This window comes from Podarcis erhardii, assembly GCF_964252035.2.
Source record: "Podarcis erhardii genome assembly, chromosome: 4".
NCBI classification, from domain to species: domain Eukaryota; kingdom Metazoa; phylum Chordata; class Lepidosauria; order Squamata; family Lacertidae; genus Podarcis; species Podarcis erhardii.
Genome location: NC_138508.1, coordinates 24,560,384 through 24,577,620, shown reverse-complemented (window position 1 = coordinate 24,577,620; position 17,237 = coordinate 24,560,384). Strand labels below are relative to the sequence as shown.

The following is a 17,237-nucleotide window of genomic DNA, read 5'->3' as shown; positions in this document are numbered from 1 at the left end:
GGTTGGTTGGGGGGGGGGCTTTTTGCGATCCACTTTCTCTACACAATGCATAATTATATAAATTTCTATCATGTCACATCTTACTTGCCCTTCCTCTAAACTAAAAACTCCTCCCACCTTTTCCTCTCAGGGGAGTTGCTATGAAGGAGTTATGGAATCAAATACCTTTGCACAAAGTCAGTTTTTCCTGGTTCATTTGCTGAAATTTCTAGCAATGCATAAGAATCAAAACCAATTTTGTGACTAGGTTGATTAAAAACAAGCAAAGATTAATGTTTCGAAGAACGTGCTCTGAATTGTGATGATTTCCAGACCTGGAGCTGAGCAGCAAGTGGTTGACAAGGACCTTTCTAGGAACTGTGTATGGTAAAATAACCCTAGAGATTATCTGCAGATTTAGAGCTGTTAGCATTAATTCATCCTGGCTGGTCTCTCTGGGGCTGCAAGATAAATAGGGCCTTGAATAATGGAGAAAGAGATTACATTTAATGATGACAGTGTTTGTGTGGAGTTTATATGGTGTCAAGAGGGCCATGAGGTGAACAACAAATTGAAACATGAGCTGGAGAAAACATGCACCTTAGAAAGCTAACTAAAATCAATTGGACAGAATGAATGGGCCAGACATCCTCATGGGTTTTGTGCTGTAACTGAAGGATTTAGAAACTCTACCAATATATTCAAAAGGGTGACCTTTAGGAGTTTTGAGACCTGAAACTGTCCTGAGTGTTCATTTTCTCTCTCTTTTCTAATTGCAAAAAAGGAATGAGCACTCAGCCAATATCTGAGCTGGAGATGCTGCAAAATTCTGCCAAGCCAGACTCAGATATGAACACTGAAGACTCATAAAGCCTGCCTCAAAACAAGAGGTAAGTTTTATGAGCCCCCAAAGTTCTCTTCTGGTTTGGATTTCAGTCTGAGCCAGAGAAGGATTTGCAGCTCCCCTCCCACATCCCCAAACCCCCAAATATCAACCCCTTCAAATACACTCGCTCGTCACTCTTTCCTTTCCAACAAATAGGTGGTAGCAGGAGCAGTTGAAAGGCATGTTGGGGGAACACTGGTTAACAGTGTGCCATGGTGCAGAGGACTATGGGAGATGTGGTTCTAGCAAGAGCTTTAGGCAGAAGAGCATGGTGGAAGACATGGTTGTGGTACTAGGTGCATATCAACTGGGAGTGACTGTAACTCGAGGTACAGTTAAAAGGTCTGTAGGTGAGAGGAAAGACTTTTGTCTCAGACCCTAGAGAGTTGTTACCAGTAAGAGAGCCAGTATGGTACAATGATTAGAACCAGGGAGTAAAAGGTAAAGGTAAAGGGACCCCTGACCATTAGGTCCAGTTGTGACCGACTCTGGGGTTGCGGCACTCATCTCGCTTTATTGGCCGAGGGAGCCGACGTACAGCTTCCGGGTCATGTGGCTAGCATGACTAAGCCGCTTTTGGTGAACCCAAGCAGTGCACGGAAATGCCATTTACCTTCCCGCCAGAGCGGTACCTATTTATCTACTTGCACTTTGACGTGCTTTCAAACTGCTTGGTTGGCAGGAGCTGGGACTGAGCAACGGGAGCTCACCCCATTGCGGGGATTTGAACTGCCAACCTTCTGATCGGCAAGTCCTAGACTCTGTGGTTTAACCCACAGCCCCACCCACGTCCCTAGGACCAGGGAGACCAGGGCTCAAATACCAACTTGGCCCCATTGGGTGTCCTTGGGCCAGTCACTGCCTCTCAGCTTAACCTACTTCACAGGGTTGTTGTGAGGATTAAATGGGGGGGGGGCATGTATACCACCTTGAGCTCCTTGGATGAAAAGGTGTGATATAAATGCAATAAATAAATAAGAAGACAGCACTGGGTGAGTGCAAGGCAGCTTTATATTACCACACACATGATTAGCAGTAATTAACATAATAAAAGTCATGTAGCAATTGATCAGTGCCAATAAAACCTGAGGCAACTCAAGGAAATGAAGATGCAAAATTCTGGATTGGAGATAGAAAACTTATTTTCCCTCCAAGGGGAATCTAATAAGTTGGCTCATCCTTATAGATACTATTTTTATAATTTTCACTGTTAGTTTTTTTATTAAAAAAATCAGGCCCAGTAATCACACTGCAGCTGAGGTGAGGACAGTGTCCATAACATTCAGTTAGAAAAGTTAATTCACAGCTTGTAAATTTGTCCCCCACTTCCCCCACCATGGAAAAAAAGCAATTCTAGTTGTAGGTGACTCAGACCGTATTTTGCCAAATGGCTCTGAAGAGCGGAGAATTGCAAAGTTCACTCCTGAGTGATACCTAGTTCTTTCCTTGCAGTGCACTTTAGTTCCTTATGAGCTTTCAATTTTAGTTAAAGAGATGGGGAAATTAAACTCCCACTACCAAGGAATGATGTGTGTGATATTTACTGCTGCAAAGTGTAATTGTATATCAGATTATGAGCAGATGACTTGTACCGAGTGAGGCAAAAACAGAGTTTCATAAAGTAAAAAAAGCATAATTATTTACTGGTGCTTACATGCATCAGTGAATCATTATTTCTCTCTTGTTTTTCATATGGAGTTAGTCTGTCTACTGGTCACCACATAATTTGAGACCTCAAAATCCAGTTTGCATCCCCTGTGGCAGAATGGTCTAAGAATGGTCCTGGTCACTCAGAGATCCAATACTTGTATCAGAACATTCAAATTCCTCAGTCAAGTCTAACACTCTCTGCAAAGCATCACTCCTCCAGTCTTCAGGTAGTCTTGGAGCAGTTCAAAGAGATCCAGTCATATATTATTGGGGGGAGATTCAGGGTGTGGGGAGGAAAGGGTACCCCATCCCTAGTATCCATTGCTGTTGTGATTCTGGTTTTCCCCTATGCTCTAGCAGCCTGGAGAGAATCAGCACCTGATCAGCCCAAAAGGCTCAGTCTGGTTACAGCCTCTCTAGGAGCAAGTTGATTACTCAGAGCCATAGTCCTGCAATTTCAGCCCTGCCTTGGACTCTAGTATGGTGGCTAGAGGGCAGTGGTGTTAACCCTTTGCCCCTTGCTGTGATCCTAATTCAATGACCTTCCCTCCTGTGGGGTGGGGGGAACAGCCACCTTGGACCACCAGTGTCAGGTGTGCATACAGGAGCCAGGCCCTGTGACCAATAGGACTTTAGAGGACTGGGGCCTTCCTAAGATTGGTAACTCACAGAGAGCCAGTGTGGTGTAGTGGTTAGGAGCGGTGGACTCGTAATCTGGGGAACCGGGTTCGTGTCTCCGCTCCTCCATATGCAGCTGCTGGGTGACCTTGGGCTAGTCACACTTCTCTGAAGTCTCTCAGCCCCACTCACCTCACAGAGTGTTTGTTGTGGGGGAGGAAGGGAAAGGAGAATGTTAGCCGCTTTGAGACTCCTTCGGGTAGTGATAAAGCGGGATATCAAATCCAAACTTTTCTCTTCTTCTTCTTCACCTGGTGGCAAGAGCTGGGAAGGGATATAAGGTCAGCATTTCCCTTCAACTCTTTGCCACAGCAACACGCTTCCTGCCTTGCTGCGTTTGGCTTCTTGCTTCTTGATCCTTGAACCTCGGCTTTGTGACTCCTTGCTTCTCGATCCTCGGACCCCTGACTTTGTGACTCCTTGCTTCTCGATCCTCGGCCCCTTGACTTCGTGACTTCTTGCTTCCTGACCCTCGGACCCTCAGACTCTTGGCTTCCTGGCTCCTGGACCCGCATTCCTGCTCCCACCCCGCCATCTTGCCCCCGGTCCTGACGTCCCCTGCCGAGACTTCGATCGCCCGTGAACCAGACCATGACAACCAGGATGTGTGAGTAACAGGTTAAAGCCTACCAGCCCCAATTGTCAGGCCCCTCACACTGACAAAAAAACAAAAAACCACCCCTGACTCAAAGGCAGAACTAAACAGTTAACAACACATATTTTGGTCGTTAGATGGAGAACTGGCTTTTTGGTTCTGGGCAATTCACAACTCTGCTACCATGCAGATATAAAGCTTAGCTGTCCAAATGGGATCCCCAAAAGTAATAAACTACATGCTAAGCCTATAAAGAACCAGTAAATCACAATTTGAACACTTCGAGTTTCCCAGCAGCTGGGTTTAAAAGAAGAATTCTGGGGGTTGTAGAAACGTTTGTTGAACCTTCTGTGAAGATACGAAACATGTCTGCCACTCACAGACAGTTGCAAAGTGGGAGATGCACCAACAGCACAGAAGTCCATTAACACAAGCTACTATGTCCTAAGCGTGAAGGCTATTTATTGTGACAAAGCACTGCGGATTTGAAAAGCGATTCAAAATGTATATATATATATTTCATGTGAAAAAATAACAATTAGCTAATTCATCTCATGCTATTTATTTCAGAGAAAACGCCAAATAATAGAGGCTGGCAGTTTCATCTTGAAGAACAAAAATGATATAAGCCGCAAGCATAATTAGAACTAATTTCCATTCCCTTTCTCTCTCTAAGAGTGAGTGACTGGAGGCATAATTAAACCATACATCAAATAAGAAGAGCCTTGTGGATGAATAAAATAGGATGTTTACATTAAAGGTGGGGTGTTCAGGCGGGGTGGAAAAGGAAAGACATGTCTTACAACAGGCCTTAATTAAAAGACAAAGATTGGTTTTAAAATGCAAAGCAGTGGCCTTGTAGCTGCCAATCATTTGATTGCAAAAGGTTTTGCAGAATGAAGGATGAGCATATTAGGAGAAGGGGGGGGGTATAAAAGCTTTTTTAAAAATGTGTTTGCTTATCCATTGTCTTCTGCCTAAATGGGAACTTTGGAAGAAATACCTAATCAAGTACCTAGTCCTTATCAGTGATTTAAGCAAATGCTTTTAGAAGCAGGAGAAGCAGGTGTGTAAGAAAGGCAATGGAAGGCCTTGGGAAAGAATGACTGGAGGAGGTAGAGAGCCTGTGGCCCATGGACCAAATCCAGCCTAAGGTTAAAGAAAGAGAATCTTTCCAAGCCCTTTCCATGCCTGAGATATTTTGAACTGGAAATCATCACCATCATTTATTTGTATGCTGCTTTTCCAAGCTCAAGGGACACGGGTGGCGCTGTGTGTTAAACCACAGAGCCTAGGACTTGCCAATCAGAAGGCTGGCGGTTCGAATCCCTGTGATGGGGTGAGCTCCCGTTGCCTGGTTCCTGCTCCTGCCCACCTAGCAGTTCGAAAGCATGTCAAAGTGCAAGTAGATAAATAGGTACCGCTCCGGCGGGAAGGTAAACGGCGTATCCGTGCACTGCTCTGGTTCACCAGAAGCAGCTTAGTCATGCTGGCCACATGACCCGGAAGCTGTACACCGGCTCTCTCCGCCAATAAAGCGAGATGAGCGCTGCAACCCCAGAGCCGGTCACGACTGGACCTAATAGTCAGGGGTCCCTTTACCTTTACCTTTCCAAGCTGAAACCATGTTCAAAGTGGCTCACAACAACAAAATATTTATGGATTACAACTACCTATGAACTACAAACCTTAACAAAATTTAAATAGTCATATAAACAATTCCCTAAAAGAATGTCTCACATTCATGGGACCTTAGGGTGAAGGGTGGGGAATTAATAGTAGTAGCAGTGGTAGTAGTAGCGGTGTTTTCCCCCTAGAAAAATAGGTGCCAGTATTCACCATGAAGTTGTTACAGTAAGTGCCACACTTTTTAACAAAAAAGGTGCCCTTGAGGACCCCCTGAAAAAAAGCCCTAAGTATCAGTGATACAATAATACCATAAAATTAAATAACCCACTGATTATAGTAAATTCTAATAATGAAAACCCAAGAATATAGTCCAGCTAGGAGCAAAAATAATCATCTCCAAACCAAATCTCTCTGGCCTCTCACCTTAAGCCGCAGAAGCAACCTTTGCAGCTGGAGTCAGTCAGGGTGCTACCCTCCAAGGCTGGGTGGGAAGGAGCCAAGCAGAGGGCAGGGGCCAAATCGTTCAGGATCCGTAGCAAGATGGTTTCTGGAATTTTCAGCAGTAGCTGCAGCCTTCATAACTGGAGTCAGTCATGGCCCCACTGGGGATACAAAAAACCAGTAGCAATTGTCTATACCTTCCATCCAAACAAGCAAAAGTCATTACCAGAGTTCAAGACACATTTCATCCAGGCAAAAACTAGCAAGGAGAATGCAAAGCAGGGCTGGTAGGGGGTGTGGCTAAGGATGGGGTGTGGCTTGGGTAGAGTCCAAGCAATCACATTTGGCCCATGGGCTGGAAACAGCTTTGGTGAATAGGTGGAATAAAATTCCTGACACCCGCAACATGCTTTTTTAAAGAAAACCCACCAAAACTGTGATTTTAAGCTTCTTGAGCTGTTTCCACTGCTTTTTCCATCGCGTAGCCATACATAGGACGCCATTTTTACACCCGCAAGCTAGGTCGTGTCAGGATTTTTTTTGACGTATGGCAAGCAGAGTAAAAGGAAAATAATGAGATGGGTGGGTGTTGATTAGAAACACTGCAACTACATTATTTGGAAACACAACATGCACATGAAGCTAAATTATAGGGTTGTTATATCTTATTTGAAGGAAATGCCTAAATATCTCACTGCTGTATATCACGGTTTTGTTTTTAGATTTTTCTGGTTGTCAGGTATCCATTTCTTAAAAACGAATGTACTAAATTTAATCCAACTATTTCCAGTACATAGTGCTGTTTTTGCCCAAAATATTTTTGATCACAATCTTAAGAATTCTCTCTCCCCCCCCCACCAACCCAGATTATTTATTCTATGTATTTGAAAACTCTCACCCATAGGAAAATCTTTACCTACTTATTTGTAAGCATCTCTCAAACTGTCACTAAATAAAGACATTGTTGGAATATTCTAAGAGGAACGAGACAAGTGGGTGAGCGTGCTGTTTACACTTCACCTGTTTCCATTACGCACTTTGGGAGGAATCTGCAGAGGCTTCCCAGGAGCTGTGTTTGTCTTTTGAAAAATCCTCTACTGGCACAAAGCAGGAGTGAAGACCCTGTGTTGCAAAAAAAGAAAGAAAGAAAGAAAAGAAAAAGAAAAAAGGACAGAGCAAAAATAGATTTAAACACAGCCAAACCCGATACATTATTGGAACGTGAGCCAGGTACCGACCCAAATTTTGAAAAACTGAAATATGCACTGCATAGGATAGTGTTCTTGTTTTAAGATAAACAAAGGCTGTCATCCTATGCATTCCTATTACTTGGGGCTAAGTAAGACATTCTTCCAAGTATACATGCAGATAATTAGGATGAACATCTTTTATTAAAAAAAAATCTCTTTTTTTGTTGGCTGTGCTAGGTGGAAAAGGTTTCAGATAGCTACTATATGGCAAAGCAGAAAGCTTTGCAGTAATCACATATTGGAAAATAGATGTTTCCTTCTCCCATCTGAAGAAGTCTATCATCTCAGCAGCAGCTAGGGATACTGGAGAATTTTGTTGAAAGGGTACTGGAAACTCTGTCAGTCAGATGCCTGTCCATCTGGCAGACAGATCCTGCAAAAGGATGGCAAACTGAGTAGCACTGCCCCTAGATTATTTTTTTCTGCCTAGGGAATTAGGGAATGTCTAACAACATGTGCATATGATCACATGAAACCTTACAGATCAGGCTGCTATCTTTCTTTCCCCCTTTGCAATTACACTTGAGCTTGAGAGTCTGTACAGCTTGAATTTGTAGAGAACAGTCACAGACAGAACCTCATGTTAAGCCATGAAGGCACCTGAACACCCTTAGCTCCTGGCAGGCTAGGATTTCCACAGATCTTAAAAGGAGCCAAGGAAATACTCATGAAAACCCACAAAGTCTCTCACAGGAATGCCTTGTCCTCCCCAACCAATGTCCCTGAGTGTGAGCAGCCAAAAGTGCCCACCCTTTAGGATTTGGGGGATTGAGTGCGAAAACCCAGTGTTTTCATTATTGTTGCATATCTGTCTCATTATAGAAGGATTTGGAAAGGTTCAGAAAAGGCTTTCTGCAGAGCGCAAAACAAAACAGAGCATTTCATATCTTTCCTTTTTAATGTTCTGCATATCTTCTCTGTGCAATGAGTTCATTTTCCCTGTTGCCCATGCAACACGTGGCGAAGTAATGCCGCTGTGAGCCTTGTCTGAGCTCATTTCCTTTCCTACCTTCAAGAATCTGAGCAAACATTTGATGAACTCATAGCAAAATTAAAGAGGGAAGGGATACCTAAGGTTAGAAAAATTCCAGGGAATGTAAAGTGAAATTGAAGATTCAGCATCTTTGGATGCTAAATTGTATTGTGAATGATGAGGCATTCAGCAATAACAGATGGTTCTGACAGCGGCTGCCCGTCTATGGACCCTTTCCAAAGGCATGCTGTGATCTAGCTTGGATACCACAAACTTTAGATTTATATCCACATCATGCACAGGAATTTCCCTTCTACTTCTAAGTGGTATTATTTCAGAAATACCTTTGTTCCTGTTTCTCTGCTATTCAGTTGCCTTTCCCAAATTGTTTCCTAGACTTCAGCACCCTCAGACATTGCCCTGCAGTCTAGACAAGAATGTCCCTAGGAGTCCCCAGTGAATTGTCAGGGACCAAATCCTGTCCCGTCATTGCTGAAATTAATCAGCTGCTACATGGGAGATCTATTTAAGAGTAGGATATGAATGGAATCTTATCCATACAAAGGCGGTGCATTGGGGTAGTGCTTTTTATTTATATGTAAGCCTGAAATCTTGAAGTAAGTCCTGCTGAATTCAGTCAGACTTCTGATTTGACATTCTCAGGGTTCACAGCAAATCCTGTAATGACTGGTGTGGTGGGGGAGAAGCATGGAGGTGACCTGCTGTCCAGAGCTGGAGTCAGGCATAAAGGTAAAGGGTAAAGGGACCCCTGACCATTAGGTCCAGTCGTGACTGACTCTAGGGTTGCGGCGCTCATCTCGCTTTATTGGCCGAGGGAGCTGGCGTTTGTCCACAGACAGTCATGTGGCCAGCATGACTAAGCCACTTCTGGCGAACCAGAACAGCGCACGGAAATGCCGTTTACCTTTCCGCCGGAGCGGTACCTATTTATCTACTTGCACTTTGATGTGCTTTCAAACTGCTAAGTTGGCAGGAGTGAGTCAGGCATAGGTCAGCAGTAAAATACCTTATGTTAGTGACATCAAGGAAACAAAACAGCTCAGTCCTAGTGGTCACAGCAGCAAGCCTTGCCCCAATGAAGCAGTAGCAAGGACTGAATTTCCCTGTTTTCCCACCACAGAAAGTGTCTCAAAAATAAACCAGAGCATTTGTGGTTTGGAAAGTTACAGGATTTCAGCAGAGTGCTAAAGGGCAGGGGTAGGCAAACTAAGGCCCAGGGGTTGGATGCGGCCCAATCACCTTCTTAATCTGGCCCACGGACGGTCCGGGAATCAGCATGTTTTTACATGAGTAGAATGTGTGCTTTTATTTAAAATGCATCTCTGGGTTATTTGTGAGGCACAGGAATTCCTTCATCCCCCCCCCCAAAAAAAATAGTCCCACCACATGGTCTGAGGGATGGTGGACCGGCCCATGGCTGAAAAAGGTTGCTGACCCCTGCTATGGGATATGCACTGATTGGAAATGAAGCAATTTGACCACCCCAAAACATTTGAAGGCACAAACTGTATTGAAAACTGGGTCACATGTGACCACTCCGAAAGCATCATGAGAACAAATCATTGCAAATGTGCAATAAAAATGGTGCCTGGGGGTGCCTGGGGGGTGCTATTAGGCCTTTCCTCATGTTTTCACACATTGCTTTATGGACTCCATGAAATAAGGAACGGGAAAACCATGGCTCTCCAAACGATGCTGAACTCCAGCTCCCATCTTCCCTGATCTTTGGACAGGCTGCCCTGGGCCTGATGGGAGCAGGAGACCAACAATATCCAACAGTTCCCCCCATCCCTGTGTCAAATGGTCATTTCTATCCTACGCTAAGAACCATCGCTAGGTTTCATTTGCTCCATTCTCATAAACCACAGTGTAATGCAGACCCCGAAAGAAATCTGCAGATGCTGCTGAGTTGCCTCCCTATAGGCTACTCAGAACGGACTGCATACATGCATTATTTAAAAGCCTCCAAGAAAGGAATCTCCCTCCGCCCTGCTCCCAGTCCCTGGAGAGCCCTGTTGGCCAGCCATGCACTTTACATTTCTTTTGCCCCACCAGCTTGAATATTTATGAGGTGGCATATGATTTGATGGTGTCTGGTTCCATGTGTAATGCTGATGTCATCTGCTTTAAATTTGAAATGCCAGTTCTGTTTTGTAGTGCATAGTAATTTGTTTCTTCTGCAAACTATATATATATATATATATATATATATATATGTATGTATGTATGTATATATCACACCGAAACTTGGCATTTCTAGCAAGGAAACTATGGTGATATGGAGAGCGCTCTCTCTCTCTCTCTCTCTCTCTCTCTCTCTCTCTCTCTCTCTCTCTGTGTGTGTGTGTGTGTGTGTAAGTAAGTAAGTAAGAGGGAGACATGGGGGAGACTCTCTCCAAATAAATTATATTACATAATTGAAGGGCTACAACTTCTCACAACAGTTTGGACAATTGTTCAAGGCTTCACCGCATTCAAGCCAAACATTCCTCCCTTGCCCCTCCTACCACACTCTTGCTTTGGTGTAAAGATCCTGGCCTTGCAAGGGGTTGGATATGGCTGGAACCAACCTCTATACAGAGGTGGTGCCATCTCAGAACAACAGAGAATCCTTCACTTCTTTCTATTTTTAGTCAAAAATTCTTTCCCTGGCAGCAGAATTACTCTGCAGCAGAAAAGGAAGCTTGGGCTATGAATCTGGGCATCCGTGCCCTGCAGTGCTCTTCATAGCATTCACTTTTATTTCAGATCACGCAGATTTGCTAAGTGGCTGTGAACAATGGGCTGGCTTGATGCTAAGAGTACACTGTTGGGAGATTTACATTCAACCTTTTACTGCACCGCATCAAGCACAGCATCCTCACTAAAATGCAAACTTTTTGTCCTGTCGGGTGGCAGGAGGATTGGAAATGTCGGAGGGTGGTAGATTTTTTTGATAATTCTGAAATGCATTATTAAGAAGATTCTCTCTTGTGAATTGGAGCAAAAGAAGTGAAAACTATTCCTAACTCTGAAAGTCTTGTGCAATGGTTTTTAAATTGACCCACACACCCCCACACACCTTGTACCCGTAACTACCACCTACAGTTTACACCAGTATCCTGAGCATCCCATGTTTCACTGTGATCTGACCGGTGGGATGCCTTTACTGTATTTCTCTTTCTTCTTGCTTTCAGTGTATTTACATGGGGTTTATTGTCTGTTTGTTGGGTTGCAAGTTGCTTTGTGTTGCCCTGGGCAAGGTAAAGTGACTGACAAATTTAATGAACTAACTAACTAACTGACGTAGCCACCAACATTTCTGATTTAAAATAGACATACTTGTTTTGTGTTGTGCAAGAAAGCAGCTAGTTGGCATATCAAACATGTGAGCAATCAATGTGAGTGAGCCACTGAGGGTAGGGAGCAACTCATATGCATAAAGGAATTTGGAAATAGTTACTTACAAAAAGTCCTGTTTCCTAGGAAACATGATTTTAAATGTGGGATTCTATCAAGGTTTCTGCATTTCAGCGTGCTGTATGAATCTAGCGACCTTATCGTGTGAGTTTAATAATTTCAAAACTTATTATGCTAAATAAATGGAAAGGAAAGAAGCTGGAAAACTGCCAGCCAAAGAAATACATTTTGGGGGACAAAATCTGGTATATTATTTAGCTAAAACAAATATGGTATACATCACCAACACAAAAACATACAGAGTAAACGGACATTGCATCAATGAAATGGCTAAAGCCCGAGTGTTTTATTAGGCTAATAGGCTAAACACTACATTTTCATAGTCTCAAAGGGCATATCTTAAGCTGGCTTGATATTATTGCTCCTCCACATGGAATCTTAGGAACTGCAGGTCTGTGAGGAGGGTGATAATGATCTCTAATAGACCCAGCACCTTCACCAAACTAAGATAAAGGGACCCCTGACCATTAGGTCCAGTCGTGGCCGACTGGGGTTGCGGCGCTCATCTCGCTTTATTGGCCGAGGGAGCAAGTGCACAGCTTCCGGGTCATGTGGCCAGCATGACTAAGCCGCTTCTGGCGAACCAGAACAGCACACGGAAACGCCATTTACCTTCCCGCCGGAGCGATACCTATTTATCCACTTGCACTTTGGCATGCTTTCGAACTGCTAGGTTGGCAGGAGCTGGGACTGAGCAACGGGAGCTCACCCCGTAGCCGCCGACCTTCTGATCGGCAAGCCCTAGGCTCTGTGGTTTAACCCACAGCACCACCCGCGTCCCTTTCACCAAACTACAATAGCCCAATTTCTTTGTGGGAGAGAAATAAAGGCCACAGCAATCAAACTGAAGTACTACCACTATAGTGTAGTGTAGTGTAGTGTAGTGTAGTGTAGTGTAGTGTAGTGTAGTGTAGTGTAGTGTAGTGTAGTGTAGATATGGCATTAGAGTCATTCACTCTCCACACGCAGGCACTGAAGTCAAATGGTGCTGTGCAAGATACAGCTGCCACTTGAGGTCACTTAAAATTGTCTTCATAGGGATGTCTTACATGTATTGGCTTGGTGTACAAATTCGATAAGAATGCACAGTTTCTTTCTATGCTACTATCGCAAGCCAACACATCAGGGCAAGCTGGCTATGAAAGGATAGATCATGCCGTGCTGGCAAAGGAGGTATTTTTTTCTACCCAGTACAGCAGCCTTCTACATACTTTCAAAAGGACAGGCCAACAGACCTGTAGACCTCAGTGGCAGGACATTTGTTTTGTACTCAGTCTCTGGTTCAATCCCTGGTGTTTCTAGGTTGAGCAGGGGAAAGCTCCTGCTATTGCATGAAAATTTATTCTGAAGTCAATGTGAAAGAGAAAGAGGGGGAGCGAAACAAGTTTTCATAGCAGTTAGTAAGGAACAAGTTGTGTGGGAAGCAAAGCTGAACTTTGAGGAAGAGCAGTAAATTAAACTGGGAGAGCAAAATAGTATTTCAGAGAGCTGAAGAGAGTATGTTCATTGTTAGTGATGTATCCATTAATTTACTTTGCCCTCGCTATCATATCTGATCAAACAGGTTAGGTAGGCTTTTGTAATGCTTCTTAAACCTGCAAAAGCTATTTGACCAGCAGCCATGATGGGGCAAAAGAAATGAACGTGAACACCACAGGCAATGATGGGTTTGTTGTACTGTTTCCCATACCCGTATCTGTTTTAAGATGAACCGTACTAGTTTGCTCTAGTTTATTATCGCTGTTGCTGAATATTCATGAAACAATTGCATGACTATTCATAAGTCATGAGTTTGGCCTACATAAGCAATGAACACGATGACCCCTCTAATGAGGTCCAATGCTAAAGTGGCCTTGCTTCATTTTGCAAAGTATTCTACGTTTAACCATAGCTTGCCTTCTTGGCCTTATTTGTTTGAAACCTGTAGACAAGTAAAAAAATGAACAGCTGTTAATAGTTTACACAGTGGGGGTTTCTAACCCCTTGCCCTGTTAGTATATCATAAAATCCAAGTTAAAATGGAGTGTAATATCTCATCTCATCAAAGAAAATAAATTTGTTATAAAAGGGAAAAAAATTATCCATCAAGATCTTTCATACAACAACTGGGAAACACTGTTGATATATTTATAGATCAGTTCCTTCATGCAATAAATGCAGCAAACTTGTAACCCTATCTCCATCTAGGTACTTTTGAATCATACAGTCAAAGAACTAAATATGTTATCATAAATGTTGAAGCTACATGTACATTACAAATATATATTTATTATAGGGCTATTCCACACTGCCACACGGCAAATAACAACAGGTAGCAGTAGCTTGAAACAACTTGAGTGTATACAGTGCTTGAAAACATGTAAACACGAGATAGCTCTGCTTCACTCATCCTCAATGAAAACTCAAGGGGCACCACAGGTTTGGGTTTTCTCTACTTTTCTCTTTGTTCTCTTCAGTCGGTTATTAAGTACAAGAGACACATCAAGCCAAGGAAAGATGGGCGGAGGTGGGACGGAGAGATCAATACACTATTCACCACTCCTTGTTTTTGGAAGACCTATGTCAGAACACCAGCCACAGTGGGCTAGCATTGACATTCCTGATTATCTAAGAGTACAGAGTAATGTACTGGTAGGCTGAGAATGCTTTTAGAAGTAGCATCACATTCATAATGTCTAGGGGCATACTATTTAATTTGCATCTCAAACTATTTAGAAGACCCACATAAGCACTAAATTGGTTTGCTACCTTTACCTCTGACTTCCATATGTTCAGACTCACATTTCTGTGCACAATAGGCTGAACTCTCACACGTTTAACTATGCCAAATGAGAGCTAGGTGCCCATTCTATGCACATGCAGATCAAAAGTCCCTGAAGATCAGGAGTTCCCAAGATCTTCAAGAAAGTCCCTGAAGACCAGGAGACCACCAGTGAACCACAAGTTTCATTCAGGTGGTCTGCAGCATGCCTGAATATTCATGTTGATATTTTTATTTTATTTTATTGCATCTTTTCTTTCTTAAATCATATTCTATTGTGTTACAATATGAAATCTATGAGGTGCAAATTATAATACAATAAAACACAATGTAAGAAATAAAATAAGCCAAAAAAGGACAACTACAAATCAAAGAGCATGCAGCACAGGCAGAATAATCATTAGGTAGTCTGCAAAGCCCATTAGCAATTTTCAAGTGATCCATGCAAGCGAGTAGGTTTTTGGGAATCACTGACTTAGATATTCATTTAGGCTGCCTCCAGACTGTTGGCATTTTGCAGAAGAAATTTAACCACATACCAGAAATGTAGGTTTGCATGATTAAAGTGCTATGTTGCAACAAATCCGCTTTAAAAAATAGACTTTTTGCAGTTTGGGAATACATTGAAAAGAGTGGGAAGATCAAATGATTAAGGGGGAAGGCATATAAAATTGCTGTAAGCAAATCAGGATGAATCCTCAGCGTTGTATAACCTCACTGCAAACAAATGACAACAAATAAAGACCGGACATTGTCTAACCTTCTCATAAACTTTGGAGCAAGCAAATCAGGATGAATAAACAGGTCACCTGGTGCAGAACTTTGACACTTATATGTCCTGGTCAGAGAGAGAGAGAGAGTGAAAGGGAGAGATTTATGGTGTTCTTGTACATTATAATAGTGTTTATGCACAGAAATAATGAATTGCTAACTTCCAGTGAGAGTGTGCAGGCATCCATGTCTTGTATTGTACATTTACCTAGCAACGATCATACATACAAGCAGACATATTCTTAGTGCCATTCAGTTTTCACTACTTATTATTAAGGAGGAGGGGAATGTTGTTGGCTACCCTGAGGTTGCATTTTAAAAGGAACCAAGTTCAAGGTCACTAGGGGTTCAGAGGCAGGGGTGGTTTCTGTCATTTTGCCACAAGCTCTAGGCTGGAAGCTGCCAGCCCAGGACGATTTAAAGCCTCACAACATGAGAGTGAACTGCATGGGTTTCCAGCTGTAACTTCAGCCAGCCCAAGACATTTTGCTGCCTGAGGCACAGGTGGCAGCCTCCTCCGTTCAATACTGGACCAGCAGTTCAATTTACTTCAACACTGCTGACAGGACAGCAGCCTTCACTGTATCAAACAGCAGCAAGCTAGCTTGGGGTGCAGGGGGTGCGCACAGCTTTCCCCCTCCATCACCTCACGCTGCCTAATGGTAGGGCCAGCACCGTAGGGCAAGCCATTCACCTCTTTCGAAACCTCACACCCATTTAAATGAGTTTGAGGTTATTAGGACTTGCAAGCGTTTTCTTGCCCGTATCACTGATGAACCAAATTTTACCCACACATACAGAATGAAGTGGGCCCTGTCTTTATGAGGTGGTGAGGTTTAGTGCAAGCTGGAAAGTGTAAGCTGGAAAATCAAGCGGTTAAATCTCACTAGCAAATTTGATTGGTGGCCCGAAACACCCCATTATTCTTTTAGCCTCAGCCTTCTACCTGCAATGGTCCTCATGAGCCTGTTGTAAGGATTTCAGATATAATTATGTGAAGCTTTATTTTTTACCACTTGAAATATGTTTTTTAAGCACTAAGGACCAGGCCTGGCACAGGCACACAGCATCCTTGGTGTGTCAGTCAGGTGTGCTGTGGGGAAAACAAAATGGCAGTCGTCAGTTTGCTGCCTCTCAGGGGTTTTGCTGCTTTTTATTTGTGTGTGTGAGAGAGAGACTGCTTCTCAGCTGTCCAAGAATCTCAGGTGTGGGGTGTTAGCATCCAAAATGCATATGTAAAGGGTTAGTTGCAAGAGCTGTAAAACTCTAAGATCCCATTCACTCTGTGGCAGTTGTGGCAGTTAGTTCAACAGTTTTAACAGTTAGAGCAGCAGGTATAAATTGTGCTGCTGCCTGCCTCCGAGTCAGAGAGTTAAGTTTGTCTGTAAAAATTTAATCTGTATAAGATGTTTGAGGGACTTAAGTATCGCCTACCCACATTGTATATTTTAATGTGCAAGTGTGCTAAGTAAAAGTTATATGTAATTTAAACTTTAAAAAGAGTGCCTTGCTTAGTTTTTCTAGGAGAGAAAAAGAGAACTAATTAAAGGGTCAAAGGACCCAGGGCTGTCTTCTCTGCAAACAGAAATTGGAGCTAAATTCCCACAGAAGGAAGGGTACAGTAGGACCTCAGGTTACAGATGCTTCAGGTTACAGACACATCAGATTATAGTACCTCGGGTTAAGAACTTTGCTTCAGGATGAGAACAGAAATCGTGCAGTGGTGGCGTGGCCGCAGCGGGAGACCCCATTAGCTAAAGTGGTACCTAAGGTTAAGAACAGACCTCCAGAACGAATTAAGTTCTTAATCCGAGGTACCACTGTATTCTGCTGAGCGCCTCCACAAACCTGTCAGTTCTGTTTTTTTAAAAAAACACTGAAAAGTTCCAAGTTTTCCACAGTTGAGGTGCATCGACAGATATCCCCCGTCGGAAATCCTGCAGAGTTGGTACAATTCAAAGTCAGCAGTTCTGAACTAGATGGGTCAACTGCATCAACTCCAGCCGAAGACCACCAAAAATAAGGTTACCAGATTTCCCCCCCAATGAATCTGGGGACACTTTTCAACTTCCTACTAAACAGATGGATTTTGTCAGGGGACTGATTTGTAAATCTGGGGACTGTCCCCAGGAAATGGGGATTTC

General features: G+C 43.2%; 1 long non-coding RNA gene across 3 annotated transcripts; it reads right to left on the bottom strand.

Moving 5' to 3' along the window:
• Positions 1 to 235: 235 nt before the first annotated feature.
• Positions 236 to 16,709, bottom strand: LOC309341312. 3 transcript variants are annotated; one of them, XR_014156197.1, is made up of 5 exons: positions 16,107 to 16,709; positions 15,083 to 15,160; positions 6,896 to 6,980; positions 5,841 to 6,019; positions 236 to 440 (listed from the first exon to the last, which is right to left on the bottom strand). It is a non-coding gene; the product is annotated as an uncharacterized lncRNA (long non-coding RNA). The 3 variants fall into 3 exon arrangements; XR_014156198.1 differs by lacking the exon at positions 16,107 to 16,709 and adding an exon at positions 15,740 to 16,025; XR_014156199.1 differs by lacking the exon at positions 16,107 to 16,709 and adding an exon at positions 15,892 to 16,024.
• Between the last annotated feature and the right edge of the window lie 528 nt (positions 16,710 to 17,237).